The sequence below is a fragment of the Lithobates pipiens genome, unplaced genomic scaffold (assembly GCF_037356315.1).
Source record: "Lithobates pipiens isolate NorthernLeopardFrog02 unplaced genomic scaffold, aLitPip1_a1.2 Scaffold_19, whole genome shotgun sequence".
Taxonomy (NCBI): domain Eukaryota; kingdom Metazoa; phylum Chordata; class Amphibia; order Anura; family Ranidae; genus Lithobates; species Lithobates pipiens.
In genome coordinates, this window is record NW_027507764.1 from 519,586,922 (window position 1) to 519,604,511 (window position 17,590).

Below are 17,590 nucleotides of genomic sequence, written 5' to 3' on the forward strand. Positions count from 1 at the left end.
TATCGCCTTAGTGCTCTGAGCTTTCCTTGACTGGCCCCTTGGACAGTGGCTGCCATCGTATCTCATCCCCTCTTCTCCTTTCCTGATCTTTCACCCCTTCTCTTTTCTGCCTTCCTCCCCTATCTCTCACCCCCTCCACCCCCTCTCTCTTTTGGAAAAAGTGGAAAATTGGGAATGACGGCCCCACACGCCCCTCTGGATGGATTATGCCAGAGGGACCTGGGGTTTGTGTGACCCTGGATCTTGGTACAGTACTTTATCCGTGCCTTGAATCATTATGATTGATGGAAGGCAGACTCCCATTTGCGAATATACCTGGATCAAGTATTGTTCAGGTGCTTTTTGCTCTGTATTTCTCTGTTATATTATGTACTCGGGGGACCGTCTTCCCCTGTTTGGAGAAAAAAAAAAAAAAAGCCTACGACACCTGGTATTCCCAGGCGGTCTCCCATCCAGGCATTAACCAGGCCTGACCCTGCTTAGCCTCCAAGATCAGATGAAATGGAACAGATTCAGGGTGATGTGGCCGTAGCCAATATCTTCAGGCACTCTCAACTCTCTTGACAAATGCCAAGATGGTCACCTTGGGAACAAGCGGAAAAAAATAGGTCAACGGCAACAACATAACAAGAAGCCTACGGCATCTGGAAATCCCAGGCGGTCTCCCATCCAGGGATTAAACTGGTCCCAACCCTGCTTAGCCTCTGAGATCAGATGAGATTGGGCTCTTTCAGGGTGATGTGGCCGTAGGAGATTTCTTCAGGCACTCTCAACCCTCTTGACTAACGCCAAGATGGTCACCTTGGGAAGCAAACAAAAAATCAAGTCAACGCCAACAACATAAAAAGAAGCCTACAGCACCTAGTATTCCCAGGCGGTCTCCCATCCAGGAATTACCAAGCGCGACCCTTTCTAGCCTCTGAGATCAGAGGAGATTGGGTGCTTTCAGGGTGATGTGCCCATAGGCAATCTCTTTGGGCACTCTCATCCCTCTTGAAAAATGCCAAGATAGTCACCCTGGGAAACAAGCGAAAAAAAACAGGTCAACGCCAACAACATGAAATGAAGAATATGGCACCTGGTATTCCAAGGCCGTCTCCCATTCAAGTACTAACTAGGCCCAACCCTTCTTAGCCTCCAAGATCAGAAGAGATAGGGTGCTTTCAGGGTGATGCTGCTGTAAGCGATCTCTTTAGGCACTCTCAACCCTCTTGACAAATGCCAAGATGATCACTTTGGGAAACAAGCGAAAAAAAAACAGGTCAACACCAACAACATAAAAAGAAGCCTGCGGCATCTGGAAAACCCAGGTGGTCTCCCATCCAGGTACAAATCAGGCCCAACCCTGCTTAGCCTCTGAGACCAGACGAGATTGGGTGCTTTCAGGGTGTTGTGCCCATAGGCAATTTCTTTGTGCACTCTCAACCCTCTTGACAAATGGCAAGATGGTCACCTTGGGATAAAAGGGAAAAAAAAACAGGTCAACGCCGACAACATAATGAGAAGCCTACGGCACCTGGTATTCCCAGGCTGTCTCCCATCCAGGTACTAACCAGGCCCATCGCTGCTTAGCCTCCGAGATCAGATGAGATTGGGCTCTCTCAGGGTGATTTGGCTGTAGGCACTCTCTTTGGGCACTCTGAAGCCTCTTGACAAAGGCCAAGATGCTCACCTTGGGAAACAAGCTAAAAAAAACAGGTCAAAGCCAACAACATAAAAAGAAGCCTACGGCATCCGGTATTCCAAGGCGATCTCTCAATCAAGACACTAACCAGGCCAGATCCTTCTATGGCACCTGGTCTTCCCAGGCAGTCTCCCATCCAGGTACTAACCAGGCCTGACACTGCTTAGCCTCTGAAATCAGACGAGATCGGGTGCTTTCAGGGTGATGTGGCTGTAAGCGTTCTCTTCAAGACACGCCCAACCCTCTTGACAAACGCCAAGATGGTCGCCTTGAGAAACAAGCGAAAAAAAAAAGGTCAAAGCCAACAACATAAAAAATAGGATTTTTATATACAGCTTACCTGTAAAATCCTTTTCTTGAGAGTACATCACGGGACACAGGAGCTTCATTACATAGTGGGTTATATAGGCACATCTGGTGATTGGACACTGGTTAACCCCCAATTAAGGAGAATTCCTCCCCTATATAACCCCTCCCATATGGGAGGCACCTCAGTTTTGTAGCAAAGCAATAGGAAACCACGTAAAACCCAAGAGGGGTGGGAGCTCTGTGTCCTGTGATGTACTCTCAAGAAAAGGATTTTACAGGTAAGCTGTATATAAAAATCCTATTTTCTTGATCATACATCAGGGGACACAGGAGCTTCATTACATAGTGGGATGACCCAAAGCAATGCTCAGATTGAGGGGAGGGAGACACAGATCATAATATATAGACCGCCAAGGACCGGAGGACCTAAACTGCAGCCTGCAGTACACTGCGCCCAAAGGCGATATCCTCTTGCCCTCTGACATCCACCTGATATAATCTGGTGAATGTGTGGACTGATGACCAAGTTGCAGCCTTACAGATCTGAGCCAGGGAGGCCTGGTGATGCACTGCCCAAGAAGCACTTACAGCCCTAGTTGAGTGCGCTTTCACTTGAAAAGGAGGGATCTTCCCTTTAACACTATAGGCCTGAGAAATAATCTGTCTAATCCACCTTGAGAGAGTGAATTTTGATGCCACCTGACCCTTCCTAGGGCCTTCCGGCAAAATAAATAAGCAATCAGTTTTCCTTATCTGAGCAGTTGCCTGAAGATAGATACCGATTGCCCTTACCACATCCAAAGTGTGCAAAGATTCTTATTCTGCGGACTGTGGGTCCGGAAAAAAGGATGGTAGGCTTACATCTTGATTCAAATGGAATCCTGAAACCACCTTAGGCAGAAAGGAACTGTTGGGACGCATTACCACCAGGTCCTTATGAATAATTAGATACGGTTCTTTACTGGAGAGAGCTGCTAGTTCTGACACTCTTCTAGCCGTGGATATGGCTACCAAGAAAACCATTTTTTTAGTCAAAAGAACTAACGAAGCCTGATGCAAAGGTTCAAAAGGTTGCCCCTGCAATGCTAAGAGAACCAAATTCAGATCCCATGGACATACCGGAGGTTTGACTGGCGGCCTTATCCGCATAGCCCCCTGGATGAAAGCCCGCACCAGGGAATGCGATGCAAGTGGTTTCTGAAAAAACACTGACAAGGCCGAAATATGCACCTTGATAGTGCTTACGGCCAAATTAATTTATAGGCCTGACTGGAGGAAGGCCAAGATCCTGCTAATGACATACTTTCTAGGATGACATTCCCTGAGTTCACAACAGGAAACATATGCCCTCCAGATTTTGTAATAAATAAGCCTGGAGGCTGGCTTTCTGGCATTGACCAGAGTAGAAAGGACTGGCCCCGAAAGCCCACGGTCTCTCAGAATGTGGGTCTCAGCAGCCAAACCGTCAAATTCAGACTGTGTAAAGCAGGATGGTAAATTGGACCCTGTGAGAGCAGATCTGGCCGGAGAGGGAGGATCCACGGCCTGCCTACTGCCAACTTCATGATCTCTGCATACCACGGTCGCCTGGGCCAAGCCAGGGCTACCAAAAGAAGCGACTTTGTTTCCCTCTTGACTCTTCCCAGGAACCGCGACAGAAGCGGGCACGGGGGGAAGGCATGAATCAAATTGTACTGATCCCAGGGAACTGTCAGAGTATCCGACCCCTGAGCGAGTGTATCTCTTGTCCTTGACACAAATTTGTCCAGTTTTCTGTTGAACCTGGACGCAAACAGATCTACGTCTGGAGTACCCCACCTGCGACATATGTTCCAAAACACGTCGGGGTGCAGAGCCCATTCTCCTGGGCACAACTGCTGGCAGCACAGAAAATCTGCTTGCCAATTTTACACTCCTGGAATGAAGACTGCAGAAAGGCATGAAACATGCCTTTCTGCCCAGACAAGTATGCGATTCACCTCTTTTTGCGCAACCAGACTCCTGGTACTGCCCTGGTGATTGATATTGGCCACTGCTGTGGCATTGTCGGACTGAACCCGAACAGGGAGACCCCGTAGTCTGAAAGACCAGTTTATGAGAGCCATATAAACTGCCCGGATCTCCAAGACATTTATGGGCAATAGCTTCTCGATCGCAGACCATTTCCACTGCGAGCATGTCTCCTCCAACACTGCTCCCCAGCCTGTCAGGCTGCCATTTGTCATAATAATCTTCCATGGAAGAGGAAGAAAAGTTTTGCCTTTCAGCAAATTCTCGGTTTGTAACCACCAGACGAGGCTCTTGCGTGTCCCTGGGGATAGACGCATAGGAAGATCCAAGGACTGGGGCTTCCTGTTCCAAGCGGCAAGGATGCATCTTTGCAGTTGGGCGAATGGAACGGTTTCGAAGGAGGCGACCATTTTCCCTAAAGCCGCGTACACACGACCAGACTTATGTCCGACAGACTTTCGAAGGAGTTCTGACGGAGTTCCGGCAGAGTTCTGACTGACTTTCCGAATGAGCGGACTTGGCCACACACAATCACACCAAACTCCGATGGATTCGAACGTGATGACGTACGACTCGACTCGAATAAGGAAGTTCATAGCCAGTAGCCAATAGCTGCACTAGCGTCGGTTTTAGTCCGTCGAAATAGCATACACACTAGCGAATTTCTCGGTAGGAACTGGGTCCGGCAGAGTTCTGTCGGAAGAATTTGAAGCATGTTCCATTTCTAAAGTCTGTCAGACTTTTGCGAATCAAAAGTCCGTTGCAGCCCACAAACGATGGAATAGTCTGCCGGAATCATTCCGTCAGACTTTGGATGTTGAAAAGTCCGGTCGTGTGTACGGGGCATAACAGTCTCATGCACAACCGAATGGGGGAAGATCTTCTGCCCAGAATTAGGCGCACCAGATCCCCAATGGCCAAGGCTTTTGGCCTTGGTAGAAACACCTTGCCCTGAGCAGTGTCGATAACCATACCCAGGTATTCCAACCTGGTAGCAGGCTGTAGGGACGACTTTTCTAGGTTTATAATCCAACCTAGGCGTTCCAGGTGTTCTAGCGTTCTGGTAACACGGTGGTTCAGGAGCGCTACTGTTTTCTCTATGAGAAGCAAATAGTCTAGATAAGCCATGACGGATATACCCTGAGCTCTTAGGTTTGCCAAGAGAGGGTCCAGAATCTTTGTGAAGACTCGAGGGGCCGTAGCTAGCCCGAACGGCAAGGCCACAAATTGAAAATGGCGCCGCTCTACCGCGAACCTTAGATACTTTTGGTGTGCGGGAAAAATTGGCACATGGAGATATGCATCCTTGATGTCTATTGATGCCATAAACTCTCCCCCTTGCAGGGAGGAGACCACAGTGCAAATTGACTGTATTCGGAAGGACCGGATGCGTAAAAACTGGTTCAGATCCTTCAGATCCAGGATAGATCTGACACTTCCATTTGGCTTTGGAACGGTGAAGAGATTCGAGTAAAACCCTGAACCCTGTTCTTTTGGGTCCACTTCTACTATCACCCTCTGGGATAGTAGTGATCTAAGGCCAGAAATAGCGGTCTTTGCTTTACTGGGTCCCTGGGGATCCTTGACCTTAGAAAGCGAGAAGGTGGAATCTCCTGAAACTCCAGCTTGTAGCCCAGAGATACCGAAGAGACCACCCACTCGTCCCGGATCTCTTCCTGCCAGGCTTCTGCAAACTGCAGGAGCCTTCCCCCCACTTGGCCGAGCGGGGGCGTCCCTTCACAAGGAAGCTTTCGGGCTCTGCTTGGCAGGCTTTCGCCCCCAGGATTTCTTCTGCCCCTGGGCCCGGCCTTGAGCCTTTCTTGGAGAGGGGGGTTGAGAAGGCCGTCGCCACTGCTTAGAGCTTGATGCTCTGGGAGAAAGAGAACGCCTAAATGATGGACGTTTGCTCCTTTTGACTGGAAGGAGAGTAGATTTACCCCCTGAAATTTTTTGGACGAATTTGTCTAATTCTTCTCCAAACAAACATTCCCCTTTAAACGGGAACCCAATCAAATGCTTCTTGCATGATAGCTCAGCTGCCCAATTCTTTAGCCATAGGGCCCTTCGCATGTGTACCAACAGGAGAGACAAACGAGATGCTTGTTGGACAGAATCCAAAATCGCATCAATCATGAAACACAGAATTTGAGGTATTTCTGCATAATTCTCCACTTCCTCACTGGGAAGGAGGCCAAGCATCTGCTTAACCTGTTCGTTGAGGAACTGACACAACCCCACAGCTGCGACTGTAGGTTGCACTACAGCGTCAGTCATGGAAAAGGAGGCTTTTTTTTTATTATTGAAAAACAAACTTTATTGAAAGGAGCAGAAAACAGGGTAAAAAGCAGACATAGCAAACATGCCATCGGTACAGAGGGTAACATAGGCCAACATGGCCAAGGCAGTATTGCCTATATGAGTACAGTAGATTATCTGTGCTGTAGAAAAATAAACACTCATCATTGGCAAAGTCATTATAGAGCCATTGTGTATCAGCCGGGGTAGGGGGAGCAAGCAGAGAAAAAAAAAAAGAGAAAATTAATACAAAAGTAACTGAAAAGGGGGGGGGAAGGAGGAGGAGAGGAAAATAATAAGAGGAGGCCCAATGGGTGGAAGATACACAGAAAGGGAGAGGCAGAGGGGGGAGGGGGGTAAGGGAGCAATATAGCAGCAAATCAGGTACATGTCTCCCCATCTTCCAACCATCTACCCCAGATCTGCTCATATTTAAGTGGACATCCTCTATGTGCATAAATCAATTTCTTATATGGAAGGGTATCGTTGATCTCCTTCTTCCAGCACTGGACCGTGGGGGGGAGGGCCTGCATCCAGCCACGAGCAATCCCTTTTCTCGCCAGGAACAGCGTTTCATGTAAAAAGGTGCGAAGAGGTTTGTCAGCGTCTAACTCCGGCAACAGACCAAGCAGGCACATCTTCGGGTCAAGGCTAGCAGGAGAGCCCATCCGATCATGGAGAAAGCGAATCACCTGTATCCAGTATGTTTGGATAACCGGACAGGACCATATGAGGTGATAGAAGGCGCCTGGGGTGTGGTCGCATAAGCGGCATCCTGGATTATACATTGGTTTAAACCGTGCTATCCTCTGGGGAGTCAAGTATGTCCTATGAATGATGTACAACTGCGTAAGGCGGTCCGACAGCTTGGGGGAAACTCTCTTCACATCCCCCAAGACTTCATCCCACTCCTCATCCTCAATTATTCCAAAATCCACCTCCCATCGGGTCTTAGCAGCATATGCCAATGTCACGGTGCCTGGGAGACGGATGGTGGAGTAGAGGGCGGAAATCAACCTGGTTGGCTCATCACCTTTAATTATATCAACTATAGGAGGGACTGTCAGGGTTGGGTTGGAGCCGGCGAATTGAGTCTATAAAGCATGTCGGAGCTGTAAGTACCTGAAAAGGACATGGTTAGGGAGTGAGAATTCTTCCTTTAATGTTTGAAATGATTTGAGCCCAGCGTTAGTCATAGTTTGGTGCACGTATAGGATCCCATAACGTATCCAGACCGCGGGGTCTGGAACGGACAACAGTTCGGGCAAATGAGTGTTGAACCAGAGAGGTGTATAGGAATGGACCTGCGGGGTCCCGATTTTTTTCAGGGCCGTCCGCCAGATCCTCCAGTGATGTGTGAGCATGTCTACTTTGTGATGGGGGGAATGTCCTGACAATGGGGCCCGAAGGACCGACTGAAGTGGGGTATGGGCCGGGTCGCCCGGACGTTGGCAAAGTAGTGTCTGGTATCTTGGTAGCTCGCTCTTGTCAAAATGATAAAAGTGGGACAATTGGGAGGCAAGATAGTAATCCTGGAAATCTGGAAGAGCAGCCCCTCCCAATATCGTTGGATTCTTCAGAATTTTCCAAGACAATTTGTGTCTGCTGTGACCCCATACAAATGAATTAAGAATTCATTCGATTGTTTTGAAAAACTTTTGTGGTATGTATAGGGGTGCATGCCACACCAAATAAAGTATCTTAGGTAGAAGTATCATTTTGACCAGACTGATGTGTCCCATAACACCTAGAGGTAGTCTGGCCCAGGTTTGTGTCTTGTTCTTGATCAGGGTATACAGGGGTTCAATGTTTAGAGGCACGTAGTCTGACGTCTTCTCTGAAGGGTGCTTGGGGAGTAGGAGCCAAAAAGGTGTAACACCATCATGGCTGAGCAGGGGGTAGCTCCGCCCGCCATAGGGATGATTGCTTAAAGTATAGTAGAAAAGGTGTGGACGTCGCGTAGCCTACGGTCTTCCCCAGGCGCTCTGCAGGTATAAAGGAGGCAGGGAGCGCATGCCGGCAAGGTCGCCCGGAGTCGATAAGCATGCTGTAAGAGCCGGAACTAGCGTTAAAGGAATTTCCGGGTTAGCCCCCAGGTTCCGCAAAGGGCCGTCAGTTGTAATGGGCCCATCAACGGCTTAATCAAAAAGTCATGGGCGCCCAGGTAGGGTAGCATGTTCAGTCTCGGTGTTCCCTCTGGTCAATCCAGGTGGACGCCAGTGCAGGATCTTCAAAAAAGAGGGTTCGGCCCTCGTGTTCCACGCGAAGCTTCGCAGGATACAACATTGCGTATTTGAGGTGTAGAACACGAAGGCGTAGTTTAACATCCTGAAACCTGGAGCGCTGCCGCTGTACCTCACTGGAGAAGTCTGGAAATACTGCCACATGCGTATTGGTATGAGGGATATTACCCCTTTCTCTGGTCAGGCGGAGGATTTTGTCGCGGTCCCGGAAATTAAGAAATGTCGCTATCAAGGTGCGCGGTGGGGCTCCCTGGGGAGGAGGACGAGCAGGAATGCGATGGGCCCTCTCCACCGCGAACATCACTGAAAATGCCTCTCTGCCGAAGGTGGAGGTCAGGAGATTTTCAAGGAAACCCGCCGGGTCGCTGCCCTCAGCCGACTCAGGGAGGCCAATAAAGCGGAGATTGCACCTCCGAAGGCGGTTCTCCATGTCGTCCTGTTTTGCGCTAAGCTGTTGCAACTGGCGGCGTACCTCGTCAGTGGTGTGTTGCAGGGGATGTATGATGTCCTCAGCTCTACTGATGCGGGTCTCTGTCTCCGCCACGCGGTCCCGGAGGGTGGAGAGGTCTTGCCGGATGAGGGACACATCAATTTTAACCTCCTCAATTTTGGAGGTGAGCGTGCTCTGGCACAGGGCGATGGCATCGAAGACTTGGTTAGTGGCTGACGCAGAGTGGTCTGCGTCAGAGGGAGCTCTGGCGCCATCCCTGGCCCGGTGCTCCTCCTCATGGCGGCGGTACCTGGCAAGCTTGTCAGCGGCCTCGGCTGACTTTTTAGGAGGGGACATGGTCCAGAAGTGGTCCGAGGTGTTCCAATATGGCCGCTGTGTATTAGGCCAACCTCTTAAATTCCCCGCTCACAACAGCTGTACAGTGCCGCAATTAAGGTTATGGACTGTGTTCAAAAGGATCAGCGGCTGCAGCGGGAATAAACCGGGGACAGGACGGTCAGGGGGTTACAGATCACTGGGCACAGTACCTCAGCGGGTATAGCAAGATGGCCACTGCTCCTAGGCCCAGGCCGGTCCCACAGGCTGTCCCACCAGTCGCAGGAAGATAAAGGGGCACTTCACAGGTGGTAGAAAGCAATCGGTGGCCACAGCAGAGAGATGCAAGTTTGCAGGCAGTCATAAATGTAGAGGCCGCCTCGGGTGTGTAGCAAGATGGCCGCCGGCAGAGGGACCAGGCCGAAGCCGCGGACTGTCCCACCGGTCTCCGTCCGAAAAATAGGTCCCACACCCGCGGCCGAGGGCGATCCGGCAGCCGGGAGTGCTGCGGGGCAGCTCTGGAGTAGCCTAGGGGGCTGGGGAGGCCGGAGAGCCGCCGCCGGGTGTAGCAAGATGGCCGCCGCTCCGGCGCCTAGGTCGAAGCCACGGACCTTCCTACAGGCCGTCCCCGAACGGGGAAATCCTACCGGAACGGCTCCGCGCAGCGCCCGAACGGGCGGATGGCTCCAGGAGTATTGCGGGGGAGAAGGCAGGGACGTCCAGGCACAGTACCAAGGCAGGATGTTGCAGGATGGAGGTTGCAGGAGTGTGGACGAGCGGAGCTCCTACTGCAGACGTCCAACTCCATTGCAGCTCAGGCCACGCCCCCCGGAAAGGAGGCTTTTAATAATGTTTCCAGCTTCTTATCAGTTGGATCTTTAAATACCTGAGCATTATCCAAAGGACAGGTCAGGTTTCTATTCACGCAAGAAACAGCCGCATCGACAGATGGGACCCCCCATATCTTTTTTTTTTTATCAGAAAAAGTTTTTATATGAAAACATAATGTCACAAGACATCCACAACAATGACCACACAGTGTACAAATTTTAAACTTCTCACCAGGTGGTATTTGACACCATCAAAGCTGCATAAATGTTTCCCCTCTTCCTCGAACATATGCTGGAGGTTTGGAGAAGAAGAGGGCACGTTGCTCCACATTTTTTGGTCCTGCCCCAGCTTGGTGGACTTCTGGACAGAGATCCGATGCATAACACAAAAATTCACAGACTTCTCCATCCCGGAAGAGGCTGCATTTTTTCTCTTGCACCATTGACAGATTCCCATTAAGAAGTACAAAAAAATAAATTTTACGGCATGTGATAAATGCGGCGAAATCCTGCATCCCTCTCTATTGGAAAAAATGTTCCCCCCCTTTCATTACTCACTGGCTTAGGAAAATAGAGGACATTAAAAAAAATGGAGGACTTGATCCTCACATCACAAGGTAAACAAGAATTTTTTAAACAAACCTGGGACATCTGGAATACCTTTATATTCTCGCTGGAAGGATGTCGCCTGCTATCACCTTAATGCTCTGAGCTTTCCTTGACTGGCCCCTTGGACAGTGGCTGCCATTGTGTCTCGTCCCCTCTTCTCCTTTCCTGATCTTTCACCCCTTCTCTTTTCTTCCTTCCTCCCCTATCTCTCACCCCCTCCACCCACTCTCTCCTTTGGAAAAAGTGGAAAATTGGGAATGACGGCCCCACCCCCCCCCTCTGGATGGATTATGCCGGAGGGACCTGGGGTTTGTGTGACCCTGGATCTTGGTACAGTACTTTATCCGTGCCTTGAATCATTATGATTGATGGAAGGCAGACTCACAGTTGCGAATATACCTGTATCAAGTATTGTTCAGCTGCTTTTTGCTCTGTATTTCTCTGTTGCATTATGTACTCGGGGGACCGTCTTCCCCTGTTTGTAGAAAAAATTATATTTGAAAAAAAAAAAGAAGCCTACGACACCTGGTATTCCCAGGCGGTCTCCCATCCAGGCATTAACCAGGCCCGACCCTGCTTAGCCTCCAAGATCAGACGAGATGGAACAGATTCAGGGGGATGTGGCCGTAGCCAATAACTTCAGGCACTCTTAACTCTCATGACAAACGCCAAGATGGTCACCTTGGGAAAGAAACAAAAAAAAAACAAGTCAACACCAACAACATAAAAAGAAGTCTACAGCACCTAGTATTCCCAGGTGGTCTCTCATCCAGGTATTAACAAGGCCCGATCCTGTTTAGTCTCTGAGATCAGACGAGATCTGGTGCTTTCAGGGTTATGTGGCCATAGGCAAGCTCTTCAGGCACTCTCAACCCTCTTGACAAACACCAAGATGGTCACCTTGGTAAACAAACAAAACAAAAACAAGTCAACGCCAACAACATAAAAAGAAGCCTACAGCACCTAGTATTCCCAGGTTGTCTCCAATCCAGGTACTAGCAAGGCCCAACCCTGTTTAGCCTCTGAGATCAGAGGAGATCGGGCGCTTTCAGGGTTATGTGCCCATATGCAATCTCTTTGGGCACTCTCAACCCTCTTGACAAATGCCAAGATAGTCACCTTGAGATACAAGCGAAAAAAGACAGGTCAATGTCAACAACATAAAAAGAAGAATACGGCACCTGGTATTCCAACGCCATCTCCCATCCAGGTACTAACTAGGCCCAACCCTTCTTAGCCTCAGAGATAAGAAGAGCTAGGGCTTTTTCAGGGTGATGCTGCTGTAAGCGATCTCTTTGGGCACTCTCAACCCTCTTGACAAATGCCAAGATGGTCACCTTGGGAAACAAGCGGAAAAAAACAAACGAATCAACGCCAACAACATAAAAAGAAGCCTACAATAACTGGTATTCCCAGGGGGTCTCCCATCCAGGTACTAACCAGGCCTGACTATTCTTAGCCTCCAAGATCAGACAAGATTGGGTGCTTTCAGAGTGATGTGGCCATAGGCAATCTCTTCAGGCACTCTCAACCCTCTTGACAAACACCAAGATGGTGACCTTGGGAAACAAGCTAAAAAAAACAGGTCAACGCCAACAACATAAAAAGAAGCCTACGACACCTGGTATTCCCAGGCGGTCTCCCATCCACGTACTAACAAGGCCTGACTCTTCTTAGCCTCCAACATCAAGTGAGATCGGGTGCTTTCAGGGTGATGTGCCCGTAGGCAATCCCTTCAGGCACTTTCAACCCTCTTGACAAACGCCAAGATGGTCACCTTGGGAATCAAGCAACAACTTAAAAAAAAAGCCTATGGCATTGAGAAATCCCAGGCGGTCTCCCATCCAGGTACTAACCAGGTCCCAACCCTGCTTAGCCTCTGAGATCAAATGAGATTGGGCTCCTTCAGGGTGATGCAGCCATAGTAGATTTTTTTCAGGCACGCTCAACCCTCTTGACAAACGCCAAGATGGTCACCTTGGGAAGCAAACAAAAAATCAAGTCAACGCCAACAACATAAAAAGAAGCCTACAGCACCTAGTATTCCCAGGCAGTCTCCCATCCAGGTACAAACCAGGCCCAACCCTGCTTAGCCTCTGAGACCAGATGAGATTGGGTGCTTTAAGGGTGTTGTGGCCGTAGGCAATTTCTTTGTGCACTCTCAACCCTCTTGACAAATGGCAAGGTGGTCACCTTGGGAAAAAAGGGAAAAAACACAGGTCAACGCCGACAACATAATGAGAAGCCTACGGCACCTGGTATTCCCAGGCTGTCTCCCGTCCAGGTACTAACCAGGCCCATCGCTGCTTAGCCTCCAAGATCAGATGAGATTGGGCTCTCTCAGGGTGATTTGGCCGTAGGCACTCTCTTTGGGCACTCTGAAGCCTCTTGACAAAGGCCAAGATGCTCACCTTGGGAAAAAAGCTAAAAAAAACAGGTCAAAGCCAACAACATAAAAAGAAGTCTACGGCATCCGGTATTCCCAGGCGATCTCCCAATCAAGACACTAACCAGGCCAGATCCTTCTATGGCACCTGGTCTTCCCAGGCAGTCTCCCATCCAGGTACTAACCAGGCCTGACACTGCTTAGCCTCTGAAATCAGACGAGATCGGGTGCTTTCAGGGTGATGTGGCCGTAAGCATTCTCTTCAAGACACGCCCAACCCTCTTGACAAACGCCAAGATGGTCGCCTTCAGAAACAAGCGAAAAAAACAGGTCAAAGCCAACAACATAAAAAGAAGCCTATGGCACCTGGTATTCCCAGGCAGTCTCCCATCCAGGTACTAACCAGGCCTGACACTGTTTAGCCTCCGAGATCAGACGAGATTGGACGCTTTCAGGGTGATGGGGCCGTAGGTGATCTCTTCGGCCACTCTCAACCCTCTTGACAAATGCCAAGATGGTCACCTTGGGAAACAAGTGAAAAAAAAAAACAGGTCAAGGTCAATAACATAAAAAGAAGCCTACGGCACCTGTTATTCCCAGACGTTCTCCTATCCTGGTATTAACCAGGCCCAACACGGCTTAGCCTCCGAGATCAGACAAGATCGGGTGTTTTCAGGGTGATGGGGCCGTAGGTGATCTCTTTAGGCACTCTCGACCCTCTTTTTAAAAGCCAAGATGGTCACCTTGGGAAACAAGCGAAAATAAACAGGTCAACACCAACAACATAAAAAGAAGCCTACGGCACCTGGTATTCACAGATGGTCTCCCATACAGGTATTAACCAGGCCGTACACTGCTAGGCCTCTGAGATCAGATGAGATTGTGCGCTTTCAGGGTGATGTGGCCATAGGTGTTCTATTCAGACACTCTCAACCCTCTTGACAAATGCCAAGATGGTCATCTTGGGAAAAAAGTGAAAAAAAAACAGGTCAACGCCAACAACATAGACCCTGGCGGTCTCCCATCTGACCCTGACCCTGACCCTGCTTAGCCTCTGAGATCGGGCGCTTTCAGGGTGATGTGGCCTTAGGCGAACGCTTCGGGACATACTCAAAACTCTTGACAGATGCTAAAATGGTCACCTTGGGAAACAAGCGAAAAAAAAACAGGTCAAAGCCAACAATATAAAAAGATTCCTACGGCACCTGTAATTAGGTACTATCCAGACCGGACCCTGCTTAGCCTCCGAGATCAGATGAGATTGGGCGCTTTCAGGGTGATGTGGCCGTAGGAGATTTCTTCGGGCTCTCTCAGCCCTCTTGACAAATGCCAAGATGGTCACCTTGGGAAACAAGCGGAAAAAAAAAAAAATGTCAACGCCAACAGCATAAAAAGAAGCCTACGGCACCTGGTATTCCCAGTCGGTCTCCCATCCAGTTACTAATCAGGCCCGACAATGCTTAACCTCCGAGATCAGACAAGATCGGGCACTTTCAGGGTGATTTGGCCGTAGGCACTTTCTTTGGGCACTCTCACCCTCTTGACAAACGCCAAGATGGTCATCTTGGGAAACAAGTGAAAAAAAACAGGTCAACGCCAACAACATAAAAAATAGAATTTTTATATACAGCTTACCTGTAAAATCCTTTTCTTGAGAGTACATCACGGGACACAGGAGCTTCATTACATAGTGGGTTATATAGGCACCTCTGGTGATTGGACACTGGTTAACCCCCAATTAAGGAGAATTCCTCCCCTATATAACCCCTCCCATATGGGAGGCACCTCAGTTTTGTAGCAAAGCAATAGGAAACCACGTAAAACCCAAGAGGGGTGGGAGCACTGTGTCCCGTGATGTACTCTCAAGAAAAGGATTTTACAGGTAAGCTGTGTATAAAAATCCTATTTTCTTGATCATACATCAGGGGACACAGGAGCTTCATTACATAGTGGGATGTCCCAAAGCAATGCTCAGATTGAGGGGAGGGAGACACAGATCATAATATATAGACCGCCAAGGACCGGAGGACCTAAACTGCAGCCTGCAGTACACTGCGCCCAAAGGCGATATCCTCTTGCCCTCTGACATCCACCTGATAGAATCTGGTGAATATGTGGACTGATGACCAAGTTGCAGCCTTACAGATCTGAGCCAGGGAGGCCTGGTGATGCACTGCCCAAGAAGCACTTACAGCCCTAGTTGAGTGCGCTTTCACTTGAAAAGGAGGGATCTTCCCTTTAACACTATAGGCCTGAGAAATAATCTGTCTAATCCACCATGAGAGAGTGGATTTTGATGCCACCTGACCCTTCCTAGGGCCTTCCGGCAAAATAAATAAGCAATCAGTTTTCCTTATCTGTGCAGTTGCCTGAAGATAGATACTGATTGCCCTTACCACATCCAAAGTGTGCAAAGATTCTTCTTCTGCAGACTGTGGGTCCAGAAAAAAGGATGGTAGGCTTACATCTTGATTCAAATGGAATCCTGAAACCACCTTAGGCAGAAAGGACCTGTTGGGACGCATTACCACCAGGTCCTTATGAATAATTAGATACGGTTCTTTACTGGAGAGAGCTGCTAGTTCTGACACTCTTCTAGCCGTGGATATGGCTACCAAGAAAACCAATTTTTTAGTCAAAAGAACTAACGAAGCCTGATGCAAAGGTTCAAAAGGTTGCCCCTGCAAAGCTGAGAGAACCAAATTCAGATCCCATGGGCATACCGGAGGTTTGACTGGCGGCCTTATCCGCATCGCCCCCTGGATGAAAGCCCGCACCAGGGAATGTGATGCAAGTGGTTTCTGAAAAAACACTGACAAGGCCGAAATATGCACCTTGATAGTGCTTATGGCCAAATTCATTTCTAGGCCTGACTGGAGGAAGGCCAAGATCCTGCTAATGACATACTTTCTAGGATGACATTCCCTGAGTTCACAACAGGAAACATATGCCCTCCAGATTTTGTAGTAAATAAGCCTGGAGGCCGGCTTTCTGGCATTGACCAGAGTAGAAAGGACTGGCCCCGAAAGCCCACGGTCTCTCAGAATGTGGGTCTCAGCAGCCAAACCGTCAAATTCAGACTGTGTAAAGCAGCATGGTAAATTGGACCCTGTGAGAGCAGATCTGGCCGGAGAGGGAGGATCCACGGCCTGCCTACTGCCAACTTCATGATCTCTGCGTACCACGGTCGCCTGGGCCAAGCCGGGGCTACCAAAAGAAGCGACTTTGTTTCCCTCTAGACTCTTCCCAGGAACCGCGACAGAAGCGGGCACGGGGGGAAGGCATAAATCAAATTGTACTGATCCCAGGGAACTGTCAGAGCATCCGACCCCTGAGCGAGTGTATCTCTTGTCCTTGACACGAATTTGTCCAGTTTTCTGTTGAACCTGGACGCAAACAGATCTACGTCTGGAGTACCCCACCTGCGACATATGTTCCAAAACACGTCGGGGTGCAAAGCCCATTCTCCTAGGCACAACTGCTGGCGGCGCAGAAAATCTGTCTGCCAATTTTCCACTCCTGGAATGAAGACTGCAGAAAGGCATGGAACATGCCTTTCTGCCCAGACAAGTATACGATTCACCTCTTTTTGCGCAACCAGACTTCTGGTACCGCCCTGGTGATTGATATAGGCCACTGCTGTGGCATTGTCGGACTGAACCCGAACAGGTCTGAAAGACCAGTTTATGAGAGCCATATAAACTGCCCGGATCTCCAAGACATTTATGGGCAATAGCTTCTCGATCGCAGACCATTTCCACTGCGAGCACGTCTCCTCCAACACTGCTCCCCAGCCTGTCAGGCTGCCATTTGTCATAATAATCTTCCATGGAAGAGGAAGAAAAGTTTTGCCTTTCAGCAAATTCTCGGTTTGTAACGAGACTCTTAGACTCGTTAGACGAGACTCTTGCGTGTCCCTGGGGATAGACGCATAGGAAGATCCAAGGACTGGGGCTTCCTGTTCCAAGCCGCAAGGATGAATCTTTGCAGAGGCCTTGAGTGGAACTGGGCGAATGGAACGGCCTCGAAGGAGGCGACCATTTCCCCTAACAGTCTCATGCACAACCGAATGGGGGAAGATCTTCTGCCCAGAATTAGACGCACCAGATCCCCAATGGCCAAGGCTTTTGGCCTTGGTAGAAACACCTTGCCCTGAGCAGTGTCGATAACCATACCCAGGTATTCCAACCTGGTAACAGGCTGTAGGGACGACTTTTCTAGGTTTATAATCCAACCTAGGCGTTCCAGCTGTTCTAGCGTTCTGGTAACACTGTGGTTCAGGAGTGCTACTGTTTTCTCTATGAGAAGCAAATCGTCTAGATAAGCCATGACGGCTATACCCTGAGCTCTTAGGTTTGCCAAGAGAGGGTCCAGAATCTTTGTGAAGACTCGAGGGGCCGTAGCTATCCCGAACCGGAAGGCCACAAATTGAAAATGGCGCCGCTCTACCGCAAACCT

General features: G+C 49.3%; 10 pseudogenes; all 10 read right to left on the reverse strand.

Moving 5' to 3' along the window:
* Positions 1-1,504: 1,504 nt before the first annotated feature.
* LOC143998514 (5S ribosomal RNA) lies at positions 1,505-1,623 on the reverse strand (annotated as a pseudogene).
* Positions 1,624-11,259: 9,636 nt separating this feature from the next.
* LOC143999409 (5S ribosomal RNA) lies at positions 11,260-11,378 on the reverse strand (annotated as a pseudogene).
* A 319-nt stretch (positions 11,379-11,697) lies between these two features.
* LOC143998955 (5S ribosomal RNA) lies at positions 11,698-11,816 on the reverse strand (annotated as a pseudogene).
* A 321-nt stretch (positions 11,817-12,137) lies between these two features.
* On the reverse strand, positions 12,138-12,256 carry LOC143998899 (5S ribosomal RNA; annotated as a pseudogene).
* Positions 12,257-12,771: 515 nt separating this feature from the next.
* Positions 12,772-12,890, reverse strand: LOC143999979 (5S ribosomal RNA; annotated as a pseudogene).
* Positions 12,891-12,989: 99 nt separating this feature from the next.
* LOC143999997 (5S ribosomal RNA) lies at positions 12,990-13,108 on the reverse strand (annotated as a pseudogene).
* Positions 13,109-13,268: 160 nt separating this feature from the next.
* LOC143999017 (5S ribosomal RNA) lies at positions 13,269-13,387 on the reverse strand (annotated as a pseudogene).
* Positions 13,388-13,486: 99 nt separating this feature from the next.
* Positions 13,487-13,605, reverse strand: LOC143999112 (5S ribosomal RNA; annotated as a pseudogene).
* Positions 13,606-13,707: 102 nt separating this feature from the next.
* LOC143999267 (5S ribosomal RNA) lies at positions 13,708-13,826 on the reverse strand (annotated as a pseudogene).
* Positions 13,827-14,528: 702 nt separating this feature from the next.
* On the reverse strand, positions 14,529-14,647 carry LOC143999946 (5S ribosomal RNA; annotated as a pseudogene).
* Positions 14,648-17,590: the final 2,943 nt, after the last annotated feature.